Source organism: Oreochromis niloticus, linkage group LG2, assembly GCF_001858045.2.
Source record: "Oreochromis niloticus isolate F11D_XX linkage group LG2, O_niloticus_UMD_NMBU, whole genome shotgun sequence".
In the NCBI taxonomy this organism is placed as follows: domain Eukaryota; kingdom Metazoa; phylum Chordata; class Actinopteri; order Cichliformes; family Cichlidae; genus Oreochromis; species Oreochromis niloticus.
Window position 1 is genome coordinate 25914274 of NC_031966.2, and position 18094 is coordinate 25932367.

General features: G+C 42.6%; 1 protein-coding gene across 8 annotated transcripts in view; it reads left to right on the forward strand.

Annotated features, from left to right (window-relative positions):
• Window positions 1-18094, forward strand: part of col23a1a (collagen type XXIII alpha 1 chain a) — a 125753-nt gene that overhangs the window by 18310 nt on the left and 89349 nt on the right. The gene's annotated exons all lie outside the window — the stretch shown is intronic.

Consider the following 18094-nt stretch of genomic DNA (forward strand, 5'->3'; position numbering starts at 1 on the left):
TCCAATGTTTTCTCAGTCTGTATATGCTATATTTGAGTTATGCTAATGAGAACTTGCCCTGCCAGCAGAAGAAGAAGAAAAATATACTTCATAGCTGAGCACTTTCCAAACAGTCTGAGACTCCTGCTGCTTGTCGGGCTGTTTTATACTGAATAAACGGATAGACAGTCACTGCTCGAATGACACCAGTTCGTAACTGATAATGAAAAAATTAGAGCTCAAAAAAGTTGTTTAAAATAATCTTGGGATCAGTTCAGACAAAGCAGTTTATTTTGCTTTTCTATAATAAAAATTATAAAAATTGATTAGTTGAAGCAGTAACTGTAAAAAGTCATTAAGCGAATGAGTTTTTTTTTTTTTTTTTTTAAATTAGATATAAAAACTGAGGTATTACTACATCAATGACCTGCTGAAAATGGTACTTTTTAGGATCTGTTTCACACTCTTCTCCTTCCACCATGACAGTTCTGTGTAGAAATAAACAAACATCTGGCTTTTCATTGTTGATTTTCATTAATAGGTTAGCAAGTAGGACCAAAACCTAGTCCTGTTGTAGAGTACGATTAGTATTGCTACAGTATCTTCTGTTATCATGCAGCTAATTCAAATGAATAAACTGGGCAAAGAGAAAAAAGGCCCATCCACATGATGGTAACACTTTGAGTGAAGCATCAGGCTGTGGTGAATGTGGGGCTGTAGGTGTTGGAGGGGTCTGCAAAGAGAGGATCTGGCAAGTCTTCACTGATGCCAGGCACCAATGGGAATGTTGGGAATGCTGGGTGCCCTTCACAGTGACCCGTGTGTGCAAGAGAGATAAGTGGGAAATGTGGGGGAATAAGCGAGCGTCCTTGAAGAGTGTATAAGGTGCACTGTATAAACACCAGCAATACTCCAGTCGACCTAAATGCACTAATAGATTTTCCGTGCCATGCAGTCGCAAAGAGCCTCATCATACCGAGCTTGTAGGGCATGAAGCCTCCTGTGTTTGGGGTTTAAGGCAGAACTAATTCAAGTTTTCATTAAAATTCTCACTCTATATTTGTCTGTCTGTGAACCGCTAATTGGAAAATATCTCAGGGAATCAAGATCGGCCTTGGACGCCGAATTTGGGGTATGAAATTGAGAGCAGATGTTTATAGTCTAATTAAGTCAAATATTTATTTCTTTGACATTTTGGTCTCTTTTGTTGTGTTGTGCTAACCCCTTATAGTCGAATAGTCAGCAAAAAAAGTTCAAAGCAGTTACAGAGTGGAAAAATAGACAGCTACAATCTTCTCAGGGCATTTAAAGGAGCTGTGTTATGGTAATTCGTCTCTGTGATACCCCTGTGCATGGTAAATCTAGGTTTTGTGTTTAGCATCCATCACGTTCTTATCAGACCTGTTGGGGTGTACCGCTTCCTGATTGATTAGTTGCTCGTGCAAAGTGGAAGCTGCAGGGTTTTGGTGTTTGTTTTTTTTGTACAGACAACCCAGAAAAAGACCAACAGAGAAGCCAGCAGAGGAGTAAATGTGGCACAGAGATCGCTTTCAGGAGCATTAAAGCTCTGGAGTGTCTTGCACCAGAGGAGTGAAGGCCATGTTTAGAAAAGTGTGGAATGCTTTGGCCCGTTATTGTCCCGCTGGTCTGGTGATGGTGGTGTCAGGTTAACTGTGAGCCCGAGTTACTCGCATTCCCATCGTCCCCTCCCTAAAAACACCCAGCCATCCCAGCCCAGCTCTGGGACTGGATCCTCAACTCATCTGCCATCATTGTCTCACAGGCTTCTCGTTCATCATATAGAGACAGGTATGCTAAGCTTTCTGCCCACATTAACATTCATCGGATGTCAGTGGGTGTAAGGTGGGAAGGACAGAGTCACCTTTTCCAAGTTTTCTTTTTCTTCTTCTTTTTTTTTCAGACAAATGGATAAACATTCAGGCTGACAGCCAGAAAGATAACAAACTCTTGCTTATCAAGGACCCGTGAAACAAAGCCACTGGAAGGAACTCTGCATATTTTAGGCTCACTATAGTCCTCATATACAAAAGCACATTTGTATGTGACCATAACCTTAAGCATGCACGTGTGCGCGTGCGCGCACACACACACACACACACACACACACACACAGTCGCACAAGCTATTCTTGTCTGAACCACTCATCTGAAAAAGTGCCGAGCTGGTTATGTTACACTGGGACGGGCCGTGGAGGATTTGAAGGTCAGATGTTGAAGCTGGATAACCTCTCAGGCAGTTTAATGTCACTGTCATTGTTGTTGGCTCGGTACCGTGCTGCTGACTGCACAACTTCTAATAAAGTTAAACTTGCCCATTATGGGAATAATTGTTCTGGTTAGGCGGAATGTGGGCTCAGTCTGTGTGTGGCCGGGCATCGCCTCCCTCCAATGTAGCTCTAAATGCTTCACTTCCCTCGGGGAGGTTTGTGTTGCTCTGCTTCTCTTTGCCTTCACACACACAAACGCGCGCACACACACACACATTGAGCCTCGAGGCTGGTTCCATTGGACAGTTCACAGATCAGATTCACTGACATTTTAAAACGGGACAACAATGTGAAATCTCAAACAGTCAGATGTAAATTTCAAAGGCGGGATGCAAATGAACTGGGACGGTGGTGGAACAGCAGAGGATGAATGCAGATTAACTTTGTCATTCAAATTGATGGTTAGATATCAAAAACTCAGTTCTTGAAATAACCTCAGTGCTGACAAGACTTTGCTGTCGTTGTTTAGAAGGAGAGCCAGTGGAAAAATCACTGAAATGCCACTCAGTGTGGTTTGTAGTCCCAGATTTTATGAAGTCCCGCGTCAACAATTCCCTTTTTTCCAAATTCCATTTAAAACCTCAGGAATCTTCCCCACTGTGTCACCCACTGCTGGTGACAGAATATTCTCAATGACAAAATAAACCATGAGGATTTCTTTTATTCTGATTCTGCAAAAAGCCGCTGTAATCCACTGGATACAGAGAGTGGAGGGATGCGAGGGGTCTCTGAAGTTTTACATTAAAAAAGCATTCTGTTAGATATTCTGCTTTTTTATACCAAATCATGACTGATTTAGATCTGCATATAAGTATTGTCTGTGAGCCAAATCAAATTGCATCTGTCCATCTCCAAACCAACAATCAGATTATGCTAATGAAAAAAATAGTGCCAGCATGAAAATATAGAAAACTGCAGTTCCTCGAATGGCCACTTGAGACTCAACCCAAATGCAAGTCAGTCCCCGTAGACCCCATGTTGAAAGGTTTACAGTGTTTTTAAAAAATCTATGAAGTGTTTTTTATTTTTCACAGTGGAACTTTAGGTTTGGAGCAGCACAGTTTTGAGGTGGCTAGCACTGTTTCCTCACAGCCTTCTGCCCTGTCACAGCTGGGATAAGCTGATAATGAAGAAATGATGCTCTAGTAAGTGAAAGAAATCTGTCAGTATGAGTATTTGGGTTGAAATAAGTGTTAAATTATAAAATGAAAAGGTAGACTGTACTGTAACTATAAAAACTTTTTTGATTTGATTTTGTTTTTTACTGCGGATCCAACTGAAAATGAGGAAGACATTTCTATAATTATGAAATATTTGGAAAAAACAGTAAGATTTGTCATTTAAATGTCTGTTATTACTAATTTATTGCTAATTCAGGCCCGTTGGCCTTACACACCTCCCCTAGTACATACAGTTTAAAGTTTACTTGCTCCAACTGTACTACCAAAAAGTTGAAGAAAATGACTTTCCAAAAATGAAACTAAATATTTGTGTTTTTTAGAGATTTACATCTTCGGTAGAAATGCTAGAATTCCCCAGCTAGCATAGTCAGGCTAGGGAATTTAAACAAGAGACACCCACAATTTCTGTCTAGAAATAGTCACGGAATATACTGGCATTGCGTAAGGTATGCAATTTGTCAGGCTTGTCTTTTCCTTGGTTTTTGTGTTTTTTTTGTTTTTTTTTTTCTTTTTTCATGTGACTGACAGGATACTGATCATAGATCGGACCTCAAAACAAAAGTTTTCTAAGGAAATCCCAAATCATTGGCACGTTGCAGTAAATTGTACAGAGTGTGTTCGGCGTGCAGTCGCTCGCTGATCCCTATCGCTGTGATTAGAACTGTCATTAGTTCCAGCTCTTCCAGCTCCAGCAGAGCCTAAAAAAACACATTTATCTGTGGACGCGTAAAGTATAAGAATGCACACGGATGCGAACAGAGTCCTTTTTGTGCGACTCTGGAGGACACTGCACTCACTTCCTGGCTTGACCCAACCCTTACTGTAACCTTAGGCCAGATCTTCATCCTGAATTATAAGGATTTATAGTATTGCAACTTGATCGTTGTCAGCAAAACCAAAGTCAAATTATTGAGATTACATAAACAGATTTATGTCTCTACAGCATGAGTAATACAAGTGCACAAACAAACACGCAGACGCACACACTATAAAAACGTCTGTGTGCCACACGCAAACAGCTCTCACTCTCTGTATTTGTTGTTGTTTGCTTTGTTTGTGTGTGTTGTCCTGCCTCCGTGTTGCCCCGTGTGTGTTTTTGCATGGTGTCTTTGTCCGCATGTGCATGTTTGTCTTTGCCATATGTTTGTCATTTGCGAGGGGCTAAAAAAAAGGATTTAAAAGCCATTCGTTTAAGGACTCTGCTCCGTTTCCGTCACTGCCTATAGGGCCGCAGTTTACATTTTCTCTGTATTAATGAACAGAAGTGGTGTGTGCCGGCTGGCTTGGCTGCGAGGTTAGATCTGTGTACTTTCTGTTCGATGGGCAGATGTTTGTGTGTAAACACTCCTCCTGCTCCAGATGGGACTTCAAATGAATCTGTCAGCTGCCAAAAAGGAAAATGTGTACGAGTGCTTTTAATAGATGATTTATAAATACAGACTGTGTGTGACATCTTTTTTGGCTCACAGAATCTTCCCACGTTTTGTTCTGGACTCTTACATCAGTGTATTATATGCACAGTATGAAGTCGTTTGTTAGGGGTTTTTTCAGTTTTTCATGCAGTATCAGTACCCCTGTGATCTTTAAGCTTTCAGGGGATTTTTTTGTGCATTGTCCTGTTTGTAGGAGTTTTCAAGTATTCAGATTGTGATGTTTCTGCAGGCATGGTGGAATGTGTTTGAAGTACTGGTAGGAGTATGTGGCCCTCTGCCCCAATGGCTCCCTTGTGCTGTCTGAAGTGTGCCAACCCCTTCACCCTTTTCTCTCCCTCCACCAAAGGGCCCCCTCGTGCTCTCTGCTCCCGGCTCAACCCTTACCCCGCTTTAACTCCCATTGGGCCTCCTGCTCTCTCCTGCCCTGACCCTGATCCTGACCCTTTCCCCATCTTCTCCCCTCTCCCCTCCATCTTCACCTGGTGTCCACGCTGCCCTCTCTGTCCTCATTTGCGTCTGTGCTTGTGGATGTCCCATTATCCTCAGGTCTTCTGGGAGCTTTAACCTCTTCCATTTCTTGCCCTTGCCTTTGACAAGCTAGCGCTTGATGCTAGGAAAGGGGAATGCGTCCGCTCTGTGGCGAACAGTCAAACAAAAATACGCCACTTGTATTTCTTGAGCGAAGGAAACGGCGATATTATGGTGTGAAGACAGATGGCTGCCAGTTCTCATCATCTTCTCAATAACTTGACCCCACATCTGGCTCCAGGGAGCCGCCACACACGCAGGCAAGGTGTTCATGCACTGCGAGAGATTCATGTGCGGGTTTTATGCATACAAGTGTGAAGAAATGAGAGGTTGGATCCCAATAGTGCAATGTTTATAAGACCTCACTTATTGGGTTAGCAGGATATAAATGAAAGGCTGTCATTCCAAGTCCTTTTTAATGGGAACGTAATATAGATCATGATCCTTTATGATCACTTAAATCTTAAGGCTTAGAGCTCATTCTTCTTTTCTTTTTATATGACTGTTGCGCCTCTGTGTCTGTCTTTATTGGCTCGTGTTGAGTTGGCCTCAATGAAAAGTTCAACAGCCAAAGTGGAAATACTAGTTTTCTTCTGGGCAACACAAATTACCCCAGTCACGAACACAATCAGACAGAAGCGGCACTCGAAACAACGCTTTGGCTTCACCGCCGCTATTGAGAAATGGAAGCAAAAAGTTGCTACACTCTCTCTTCTGTGACAAGTACTGATGCAATCTACCGATAACACTCAGCCTTGTTTGACAGAATAAGACGTTTCCTCCTCATCGGGCCAGCTGACCCTCTTGTGAGGAGACTTTAGTAGAGCGTGAGATCAGTGATGGCCAACGCCTAGCTGGTGTGGCGTGACTGAGTGAAAAGTAGACGCTTTGACCCTTATATAAGCGCATTACAGAGAGGCTTTAGTTTACACTAAAGGTGCAGTTGTGTTCGAACTGATGGAAGTTTAGTCATTTCTTGCCTTAAATGACCACTGCTATTGAGTACGTTGAGGCCCAGTTTCTTTTTGTTCAACCTCAGGACTTGTTGTAAGAGCAGTAGATTATTCCAGATAAAAGTTTGGTAAATCAAGGAAAAGAGAGCGCTTGGTACACAGCAACACAACACACCCTTCAGTCCATCTTTATTTTCCCCAAAGAGCTGCCCGAGTGGGCAAGCCCAAGCTGCTCTGTATCAAACAAGCCGGGCTTCCTGATGCGTGATAAGTGATGAAGAACTGGTCAGGGTCCACGGAGAACAACCCCAGAGAGACACCGAGAGGTCGCAGGGCATGTCAGAGGTCACGAATGAGGAAGATGAAGAGAGATTGGGTCGAGCTCCTCGTGGGATCTCAACACAGATGGCAACGGGGGGTAATAAGAGAGGGAGCTGCTATTGCTGTGCAAGTCAAAACATGGAAACTGCAGCTACTGCCGTCTGTTGCTGATGATCTGAAAGTGTGTCTGCACGCATGAGAGCAAACAACACCTTCAAACATGCGCTCCCACACCTATAAATGAAACACTCGACTGAAAACACGACAATCAAACAGGAAAACTTTCTGAGCGGCACAATTAAGAGGTTTGTTTTCCGAATGTCCGAAATAGCTGACGTGCTGCCCATTAATCTTTCATGGAGCTCGAGGCAGAAAATCCCCATTATGCTACAGAAAGGTACACAGAGTTGGACGAGTTGTTTATTTACCATGAAATTTAAACTGCGGGGGTCATTAGCTCATATTATAATTGGTGTCATATACGCTTTTCCTTTATGGTCTGGTCTCAGTTCAGGGCGGCACTGGATGGCAGGTGTACTCACCTTTCTCACTCACTATGTGTTAATAGACCTCTCTGCATCGAATCATATCTGTTATTAATCTCTGTCTCTCTTCCACAGCATGTATTTATCCTGTTTTCCTTCTTTCACCCCAACCGGTCGCAGCAGATGGCCGCCCCTCCCTGAGCCTGGTTCTGCCGGAGGTTTCTTCCTGTTAAAAGGGAGTTTTTCCTTCCCACTGTCGCCAAAGTGCTTGCTCATAGGGGGTCATATGATTGTTGGGCTTTTCTCTGTATTTATTATTGTGCTATCTACTGTACAATATAAAGCGCCTTGAGGCGACTTTTGTTGTGATTTGGCGCTATATAAATAAAATTGAATTGAATTGAATTGAATTGAACTAATTAGACTGCATGTGTACTACTATGTGCGTGCGTGTGTGTGAAAACAAGCCCGAGATGAGAGTGGAGCATACAGATGTGCATGCATGCTTGTACTCCCTCATGACTGATTGGTGCAGGGCTTGTAGCATTGGGCCCTCTGCTGTAGGATGACCCCCAGTTGAAGTCCTGCAAGCTCTTGGGACCAGCTGCTGAAGTGGGTGCCTTCTGTCTCAGATGGCGCCCTCTGTAGTCTCTTTGCCAGAGTAATGAGAGTTTTAAAGGGTGTAATAAAAGTGTTATTTTTCAAGAAGATCCAATCTGAGTTGGGTTAAACTCCGGAAGCAGGACAAAACAAGGGAATGTAAATGGCTTCACAGTCTGTTAGTCATATCGTCAAACTCGTGTCTCTATCTTTCCTTTTCAGCAAGTTAGGCTAATTACCTCCTGTCCTGGCTCCCTTGCGCAGTAAAAGTCAAATCTCTCAGCAGACGAGCGTTTCCTGGTTGGCAGGAAATTGACTTTTGAGATAAAGACTATTTGCATAAAGATGGTAGGAAAAATGTGCATGTAATTATTAGCAGGGAGATGGAGAGTTGGGTCAGAACTTATTCCTTCTTGAGGGTAAAGTCCTTGTCTTGATAGTTCTTTGGTTATCTTTATTATAGTTCTTTGATTCTGTTGACGTATTTGATGTTTTCTTATCACAGATGTTGGCCTAAGGATAGTTCCCATGCATTTGGCTTAGAACGAGAATCATTATGCAGTCCAAATGTGCTGATTTATTGCGATGCTATCGAGTAACGAACCTATGTTTTCTTAGATGGAAAACAGGCAGCAGATTTACCACCAAGAGGGAACGTAACCTGCCGAGCCAGATGGTTCATTACACAGAAACATCTGAGGAGCGCTTGTTTGGAAAGCTGTTTGGAAAACGGCAGTCACTTTCAAAAAGGAGAAGGTGATTGAATGCAGCATCTATCACTGTACAGTTTAAACCAGGGCCATGGGTCTCATTAGCTCCTCCATGGACACTGATTGGTCCGAATCAAGCCAGTGGTGTGATGAATTTTAGTTTAATCTTGTTACAGTCCAGCTGCCAGACAGGGCACAAGGGAGTGTTTTCCAAATTTCATGGAGGTTTAGAAACACGTTAGTGGAAGCAGATAAGGTTAGCTTGGTGTCTTCTTCTTTAGGGGTTGGCACAGCAGAACATCTGCCTCCATCTCACACTCTCCCTAGCATCCTCCTCTGGTACACCAGCCCTCTGCACGTCCTCTGTCACTACAACCATGAATCTTATCTGTGGTCTTTCTCTTTTCGTCCTGCCTGCCAGCTCTGTATTCAACATCCTTTGTCTAGCATTTCCACTATCAACGTTCTGCACATGTCCAACGTTAGCTTAGTGACTGAAACCTAGTCTCCCTATCCAAAAGCATCTTTAATCTTACAACATAACTTTTTTTTTTTATCACAGGTTAAACAGTCACAGATATCCTTAACTTAAGAAGAAATACAAATACAGCTGTAGATTCATCTACAGGCAACACCTTGTGAATAGCAGAGCAGCCAAATGAGGCTTATTGAGTGCAAAACACTGAATTCCGAAGTGATATGGGAGCACTGGACTAGCTCTTTGTTGCAGTGCCTTGTTGCCTAAAATACACATCTCTGCATAACACTGTAACTTTTCATGTCGATATAAGTTTTCGACCAGATGAATATGTTTATAAAGGAGCTTGACAGGTGTTATTTGTTGAATCAGACAGAAGCAGGCGCACTGTTTCCTCCCATTTCCCGACATGTCAGATGGTTTGCTGGGAAATATAGGAAGTGTGTGGTTTTAAACTTAGTTAGCTTTTAAGTAACCTCACAAGCTTGACGAGCTGTTGTCGCCTTCCTGTTGAAGTGTTCCTACAAACGAGTCCTTGTAGTTCCCCCTCAACATCAGCCGCACCAGCATACATGCATTAGCAAGGGCTCACCTTCCAAAGACCGGCTGACTTTAGAAGACGCACTTCACTTGGACGTGATGATGTGGAGCTTTGGCTGCTGTGTTAGATGAGACGTGTTTTGGAGGTCGGTGTAGATGTCTGTATGCGATAGGGTTTGGTAGAAACACACTCTTTCTGTTTCAGATGGAAGTCCTTTGGTAGTCTGTGGTTCTGGCCAGGTAATGAGCTGCTATTGAAACCTCATGTCTCAGTTACATTTACAGTTTGCTTTTAGCGTTTTGATATTTTATCTCCATCATGGAAATCTAGATGCCAAAAATGCCCAGTGTATATCCGCGGTTTTATTTCCATCCACTTCAACATGTCCACAGCCAATTTAAGAGAGGGCAGCTCTGTCATCCAGTGGCAATGCAGAAGCAGAAACACACTGATTGACTCTGGTTTAGCTCAAATTGCCTGAATGTGTTGAGATCATCTAAAACGTATGGTGAGAATCTTATGGGTTTTATAGAAAGTAAGGCAGAGCTGTGTAATTTGCATTTGTAATTCATTGATGAACAGTAAATACATTTTTTTTTAGCCTGATGAACGAGGAACCAAGGGCATGCAAGCATAACAACCAACTCCTCAATCCTTAGCTTAGGCCAATTCTGGTGAAGTTTGGTGCTGCTAATTTACATTTTCCCCAGTTTAAAGCTCTTAACTCATTGGTTTCTAAATTGGATAAGCACATCTCTTATCTGAGGGTTGCCGGTTCGGTCATCTACCAAGCCTCTCATGGGAGTGTATGCACTAATTGCTGGTCAAAGGTGAGAGATTACTGCAGCAATGTTCTCACGCCATGTCAGCATTAGCACCGATGGTATCCAGCGCCGTGATTGATCATCACAGAGCTTTAAACTTTGCCTAACTTCACCACAGAGCCAATGTGTACAAAACAAACCCGAAAGGGACAAAAAACAGAATCAAACACCCCCTACGAAAGGCAACAGAATTGACCCAATTGGCTTAAGAGAGACTTCTGGCAATACTTAATCTTCCTCTGTGGTCTTCTAGCTTTATACTGTTGTGGGAATGATGCTGGGACTGGAATGATGTCTAAACTGTGTACAGATCCTGTTCATCCTAAACACATGGGATATTATAAATGTTTGTGTCTGCTCTGTTTTTAGTGGCAGAACTGAATTATACAATCTTAGCTAACACACACATTTGATTTCCTAGAGGCACTATTGCTCACACACATATACAAATGCTCAGTGCCCTTCCTACAGCATGCTTCATGAGTCAGCAGTCACTCATGTCATTGCATGGGTAGAGATTAGGAAAATGAGGTTTAGAAAAAATATATGGGATGATCTATTTACTGTTTTTCAAGTACATCAAATATTTTTCTAAAGGTTTGATTTTTGTGTATTTTTTTTGCATTCGATGGCAAATTAATCCAATTTTCCTCAGAAAGCTCATATGTGAAAGTGAAAGTGATCCCCAGCAGCTGAATAAAATATGTGATTCATGGGTTAAATGCATCAGAAAGCACATCGGAAATTTTGTCCTGCTACACTGGCTTTTTGTATTCACCACTGGGTGGCTCTTGAAAGTTTGATAAGTGTCCTACCCCAGGCCATTAAATACAAGCTTTTGATTTTGGAAAGAAAGCCTCTTTCATTTTTCTGGTCCAAGTCTTTGCTTCCCATTCAGCCAACCTTTAGGCGATCACCATCTTCAGCTGTTATGGGATAATCAATTGTATTTATTGCCTAGTATTGGAAGGGAAAAGACCTATAAATAACCGTATGGACCGCCGCAGTCTGGCCATGTTAGCCACGGTGAATAGCACAGATAAAATCATGCTCCTCTCCACACCCACTTCCATTAAAGGTCTTCCACTGTTTGAGTCTTCTAACAAACAGCACATGGTTCCTGTTTTAGAAAATGATCTCTTAGTGCTTTTTTCTTTTTGCTGTGTAGTTTGTTTCTCCAAACTAACAGATGGACAGTGGATTTGAAAGGTAAATGTCCTCCTGCAGGGGGGTTGGCTGTGGATCATTGTATGCACTGGTGTTCGAGTTACATGAGATGAGATGAAGTTAGCAAGTAATGAAATGTCACGCTACTAACAGGCAGGGAAAAAGATGACATCATAATCCACATGGAGGGTCCACCTGAACAACGTTTTTCCCCCACTCTGAGTATGGGGTAATGGTCCCCTATAGGGCCCCTTCACTGCTACATATGGCGACCTCTGTACCCTTTTTATATTTTAGACTTCCTGTTTTACGTATGTCAGTGGTTCTCACAATTTTGAGTTATTCCATCTGCAGTAAAAAGTATCTTGGTTGAATTTTAGTGAAATAAAGGCCAGTTTGATGGCATAAATGAATGCTGTTCGTGTTTATTTTCCCTCTCATAAGCTTAGTTTTGTTCCGTATTTTTCCCCTGACATCAGAGGATAACCATCCAACCATCCATGTTCTTCAGCTCATCCAATTCAGGGTGGAGCTGGAGGACCCTGAGCTGGAGCCCAGCCTATGACACCTATCCCAGCTGTCATAGGGTGATATCATCCATGCTGTGGGTGGTTGAGGCCGGTTCTACAGTTTGACACCTGTTGATCTCTATATTATTTGGTGTTTAGTATCAGACCTTTAATATAAACCAGTTATGTTAGGATTTAATTTCTGGAAGGTTAAGAAGTCACGATTTACACGATTTAATTCATGATTTAAATGTGTTTTAAATGCGTAAACAGACACGCCTTGAAATCAGGTCTGTGTCCATATGAGTGGACTGTGAGGACAAACCTTATGAAAACATCTGAGCGGGTCTATAGAGCTGATGTCTCTGTGCTGGACAGCCAATGGAAGTGCTGATGGTTTGGTGCCCCAGCGGATGAGATTCAGTCACAATTAATAAAACTGCAGCACCACTTCCCGCTGTGAAAGCCCAGCAGCAGTCTGGGATAATTTTCAAATATTCCATTGTTTTCCCTTCTCTTTGGTTTTTGGACTCTCATTAAATCGAGTGTGTTTGCATGTGTGTGGAGATGCAATCGTGCCAGTATGTGTGCTTGCACAATCTGCTGTCTGCATGAATATGACTTGGGAGACTTGGTGTCTCGGTCACAAACTTAAATAGGATGCAAATTTATGAATACTTTGTGCTGAATAGCTGGCAGTATCCTCAGAGGAGCAACTTTTGTTTTGGTTGGAGCATCACGCTGACCCTCATTCCACTCCCACAGCCTCATCCCTCACCATGACTTTCACCCATGCACATGTGACCCATAGTTTGTTGATCGCTGCTCGCAATAAAAGTTTAAGATAACACTTTTGAGTGGGAGGGTGTTTGATTTCTGAAGTTATCTCTGCTATTTCCGAGTACTTTTCAGAGATTCACTTTTCAGCTCGTATCTTGAAGGAGTTTAAAAATATCTTCTATGGAATCTAGACCTAAGTAGTAGCTGCTTGCATCCCCATTTCTCTTGATTTCTGGTTCAGAGCTGTGAAAGTTATATGCCAGCACACTGCCTTATGAGGATAATTTTATCACAGGAATACAAAAGCAAGGCTTTAGAGTCAGATAAGCGTTGCAGGGGGTTAAGCTGCACTTTCAAGTCGCATCCACTTGTTTGAAAACCAGGTCTTATATTCTTCCTGCCTCCTGCCATCTTAGTCCCGTCCAACTGACCTGACATCATCCGTCCTGCAGGCGTGCACAATGCTAACACACGCTGTTGTGCTGAATGGCTATCATTCTGGGCTTAGTGTTATCTGGATGCTCATTTCCTGCTCCTCACACCTCACTGCTCTGTGCTCAAACACACACACAATCAAATGCATACACAGCAAGAGAGGGAGGAGGGGAGATTACAAAGGTAGTCACAGAAGTTAAAGGTTACTAAGTCTTCACCTCCCGGTGATTGTGGGTCAGTGTGTTGTGCACCCTTGTGCTTTGCACGCATATGTGTGTGCGTTGAAGGTGGACAAAGCGGGGCTTGTGTGCACGAGCGCGCAGCTGCAGTGACCACATCGTGTTGATGAGGTCTTAATCAGAGCGCTTACAGCTGGGGTTAGAAGGTCGCTGGGTGACTCTAGGTTTTGATTGGGCCCCTGGGAACCTGAGCGAGCCTGAGGGCACGAAGGCAGGCTGGCAGCGGAGGGCCGCAGCGCCACGACATGGCTGATTTCTCTCGGTCAGTGCACCCAGCATGTTTCTTTCTTTTTTTTTCCCTTTTCCTTTTTTTTTTTTTAAAAACACACAGGTACTCACACAAATGCACACACATCTGATTGGGCACCACACAGAGACAATAGCCAGAGGTTTGTTATGGCAAGACAGGAAGGGTCTATTGTGAAACTAAACTCTTATACTGCAAACAGTCTCTTCAGCTCAAAATCTTTGCAATGAAGTTATCAGTAAGCTAAATGTGTAATTGTAGAAGACGGAATATAAAAGATTGGAATGGTTTAGTGGGTTTTTATAGGGAGTCTGCATCCACACTGTGGACTGTGTCTGGAGGCAAGGATGGCTCACACAGATCTGGAGAGTTTAGAGAGCTTTTGTGCTTGAGATCTGTGGGCATGTTTTGCGTGTTCGTCACGGTCACACAGTTTCTAAAAATGCCCTCTAAATTTCAGTAAAAGTTTAAAATAAATCAAAAGCTGCCACTGGAAATTTGGAGCGCAGCTTCCCTGTCCACGTTTATTTACATGAGCGTTTGAAAGTGCAAGAATTTTTCCCTTGTGGGCCACTGAAAGAGATTTGTGACTGTGGCCTTTTTTGTTCCAGTGTGGAAAAGAAAAATGAGGTGGTTTTTGACCAGACTACTACTATATGTATGGTGCCTGAAGCAGCAGAAAATGTTTGGTGCTGTGCCACCAACAGCAGCAGAAAATACTGACCACACACAACCCATTGACAGAATATAAAGCGATCGTTATGCTGGTCCAAGGACCAGAAGATGAACAGTTTGGTTTGGTATCGGGGAGTTTAACACCACAGCAACATCCTCTCCTGTATGGGTGGTAAAAATCTGAAAAAAAAAAATTACAAGACATTTTAAACATGCAATCTGAATATTTCTTTGCTTACATGAAATTACATGCAATTATAATAATTAAAAGTTCGATCAAAGGTTGACCTAGAGGAGAACTTCCTGTTGTCCCTCCACAGAATACCTTTGTGATAGCCTAATGGTCTTCTCTGGCCCCAGAGCACGCATCCCCTTCTTTGCTTTAAGCTCTTAAAAGTCCAAGAAAAGAACTATAAAATGAAATATGAAAGAAGAAAAGGTGAAGCGGAGGTCACTGCAGAGCAGTTGCTCAACAGCGACTGGTTTTCCTCCATCCAGCAGACGTTCTTGGGAAGCACAGCTGCAGTCAGAACCAATCAGTTTCTTTAAGAACCAGTAAGTGTAACATGTATTTATGTTCTGAATAAGTATATGCCATATACTTTTGATACAGTGACATGCCCAGATCCTGTCCTATATATCATGCGCATCCTTTAATATGCAGTATTAGATCCACATCACGTTTCTTAGTGATGTCTAACATCTGTCTTGTTTCAGGAAGCAGATGCTTTGTAGCACTCTGCCCTTCAGGATTACTCAAAATTAGAGGCCTTCCTTTCCTTCTATAGGAGACTACACGTTTGAATGTTGATTTTTCTGCCCAGTGTTTAAATGCTGCTGTTTATTCAACCTTGTCCCTTCTGATCCTAAAATGCTCACTGAAAATAAATGGATGGGGATGTGCCGTGTTAGGTGAGGATGAGTGGATGACGATACTGGGTGGAAGATGCAAACATCGCCTTTTGCTCTAATGGACCCAGCTGTTGGAGCGGTAATCATGCACATACAGTCTGTGACAAATGAGCAACAAAGCCCTCTAATTCAAGGAACCGCTGTCCACATGAAGAAAAGCAGCAGTTAAGGTGCTTCCTCGTGTCACTGTGAATCCTTGCGGCTCCATCAGTCCACAATAATATTTTACTTTAATCCGTTTCATGGTCAGCCGCCCAGGTTTGGCTATTCTCGTACCTTCAGTCTCTTTCATTTCTGTTTCTTCATATTGCGAAATATAAATCTAGAGAGCTTGGCTGCCCTTTAAGCATTTCAGTTTTTATCTGCTTGTTGGTGAATGATGACAGACACGCATAAATACACACACTTTTTAGCTCACGCTAAAAGACAGTCTTTCTCACGAGACCAGCACACTGACAGGCACACACCCACAGCAGAGAAAGGTTAAAGCAGTGTAATCAAAGCCACACTGGTTCATTTCATAGTTCAGATGTTTCTGTTTTAGAGGACTGATTGACAAAATTATTAACCCTTTTGTGATACAGTAAAATATACTGACTGCTTTATGGTTAGAGCATAAAAATGATAAACAGAGTGAGAACCCCAGTTCTGAAAAAGTTGGGACGCTGTGTAAAATGTAAATCAAAACAGAATGCAATGATATGTAAATCTTATAAAGCTCATTTTCAATTTGATGGCAGCAAAATCTCTCAGAAAAGTTGAAATGGGGCCATTTTTAACCCTGTGTAAACATGTCTGAAGATCACGGGCCTTGTTCCTTGCACACAGAGATTTCTTCAGATTTACTGATTCTACTGATGATACTCTAGACCAGGGGTGGGCAATTCCAGGCCTCAAGGGCCGGTGTCCTGCAGGTTTTAGATCTCACCTTGGGTCAACACACCTGAATCACATGTTTAGTTCATTACCAGGCCTCTGGAGAACTTCAGGACATGTTGAGGAGCTAATTTAGCCATTTAAATCAGCTGTGTTGGTTCAAGGACACATCTAAAACTGCAGGGACACCGGCCCTCGTGGCCTGGAGTTGCCCACCCCTGCTCTACACTGTAGACGATGAGGTGGTCAAAGTCATTGAGGAACATTATTCTGAAATTATTTCACATTTTTAGACTGAGTTTTTTGCAGATCAATGAAAGCTCTGTCCGTCTTCACTTCACTTTGCTCTTTTTAGACCCAGTCATGATACTGACCTGTCACAAATTAACCTAATTATTTGCAAATATTCCTCCAGTTGTTTCCTTCTTAAACCACTTGGTTTTCCAGTCTTTTCTTACCCCTGTCTCAACTTTTCTGAGACATGTTTCTGCCATCTATTTAAATATTTTCAACAATATAATAAAATGTAGCTGTTTAACTTTTTTTGTTTTGTTTTCTAATTTCTATTGTAAGTAAAATATGGGTTTATGGGATTTGCAGATCATTGTTTTCTGTTTTTAATTACATTTTATACTCTGTCCCAACATTTCTGGAATTGGGTTTGTAGATGCAATCCAAACAACTGTGGTAAAAATCTAAATTTGCTTTTGAGAATTTCAGTGCATTATAGTACAGCATGTGCATGTCCATGGTGAGGCTTCGCTATGTGGCACTCAGTGATTCTAGTCTGCTATGCTGGACCCACAGGGTGTCTCTATAGGGAGATTAGTGGCCTTCCGCTGGCTCAGTTAGATTTGGGTCTTAGCATTGTTACAACAAGCAGACAAACTGCTTTGCAGCTCTTTTTCATTCAGCCCCGTTTTTTTTCTGTTTTGTTTTGTTTTTTGGGGGGGTGACCCACCAACCGGGTGCTGGATGGATAAGAGGAAAAGGATGGTAACGAAAAGAAAGGATGTCAGGGAAGAAAAAAGAAACCAATGACATCCATTGTGAACAGTCATGTTTGTTTATTTATTTGTTTCTCTGGAAATCCCATCAGTCATCAGCGTGTGAGCAGAGGTAATCGTGTTTACTGCTGATTAATTGATAATTGATAAATGCTGTGGTGCAGTTTAGTGCTGAGAGGACCGTGAGCAGGACCATGTGGAACCCCCGCTCGTCCCGGAGATGAAAGACAGACCTCCCCTCATTGTTTTGGTCCTGCATCAGTTTGGTTTTTTTCAGGAGGCACCAACGAAGGCCAACGAAAGATCTCGATCCAGTCAGCCCCATTAAAAAAAATGTTGGGGATGGTGGCGGAGGCTGGGTAGGGGACTTCCCTGCCAGGGGATGCCAGATGTGTGACCCAGCACATCACTCTGTGATAAGAGCGACAGCTGACTCTGGGAAGACGGAAAAATTGATAAGTCCAGACGAAAACAATTGTAGAGATATGGAAAAAAAAAAAAAAGAAAGAATATGGGCAATGTGACCGATAGACGATTCAGAGATTCTAGCATGGGAAAAAAGGGGTTTTTGAGAAGGAGAGAGGCTTCTGTTATTCATCTGCACTTCACATGTGCAGTCCTTTTTTCACTGAATGTACCAGCATGGTGAGTCCTCGAGGCATCAATAACCAGACGCTCACTCAACACAAGTTTCAGCCCTCTTTCCACCCCTAACAGACTATGTAATAAAACCAGTGTGTTTCACAGAGACTCTCTCTTTTGTCGTCCGCTCCTCCCCCCACATTTTATGTCTAATTACCTTACCAACACTAAGTCGGGCTGTGCAGGGTCACCTATTTATACAATGCTCGCGGGGGGCCGGGAAAAGATGATAGCGATTTATTGGTCGTGTTTTTTATTTTAATAGACTGCAGGCTCTGCAAGGCA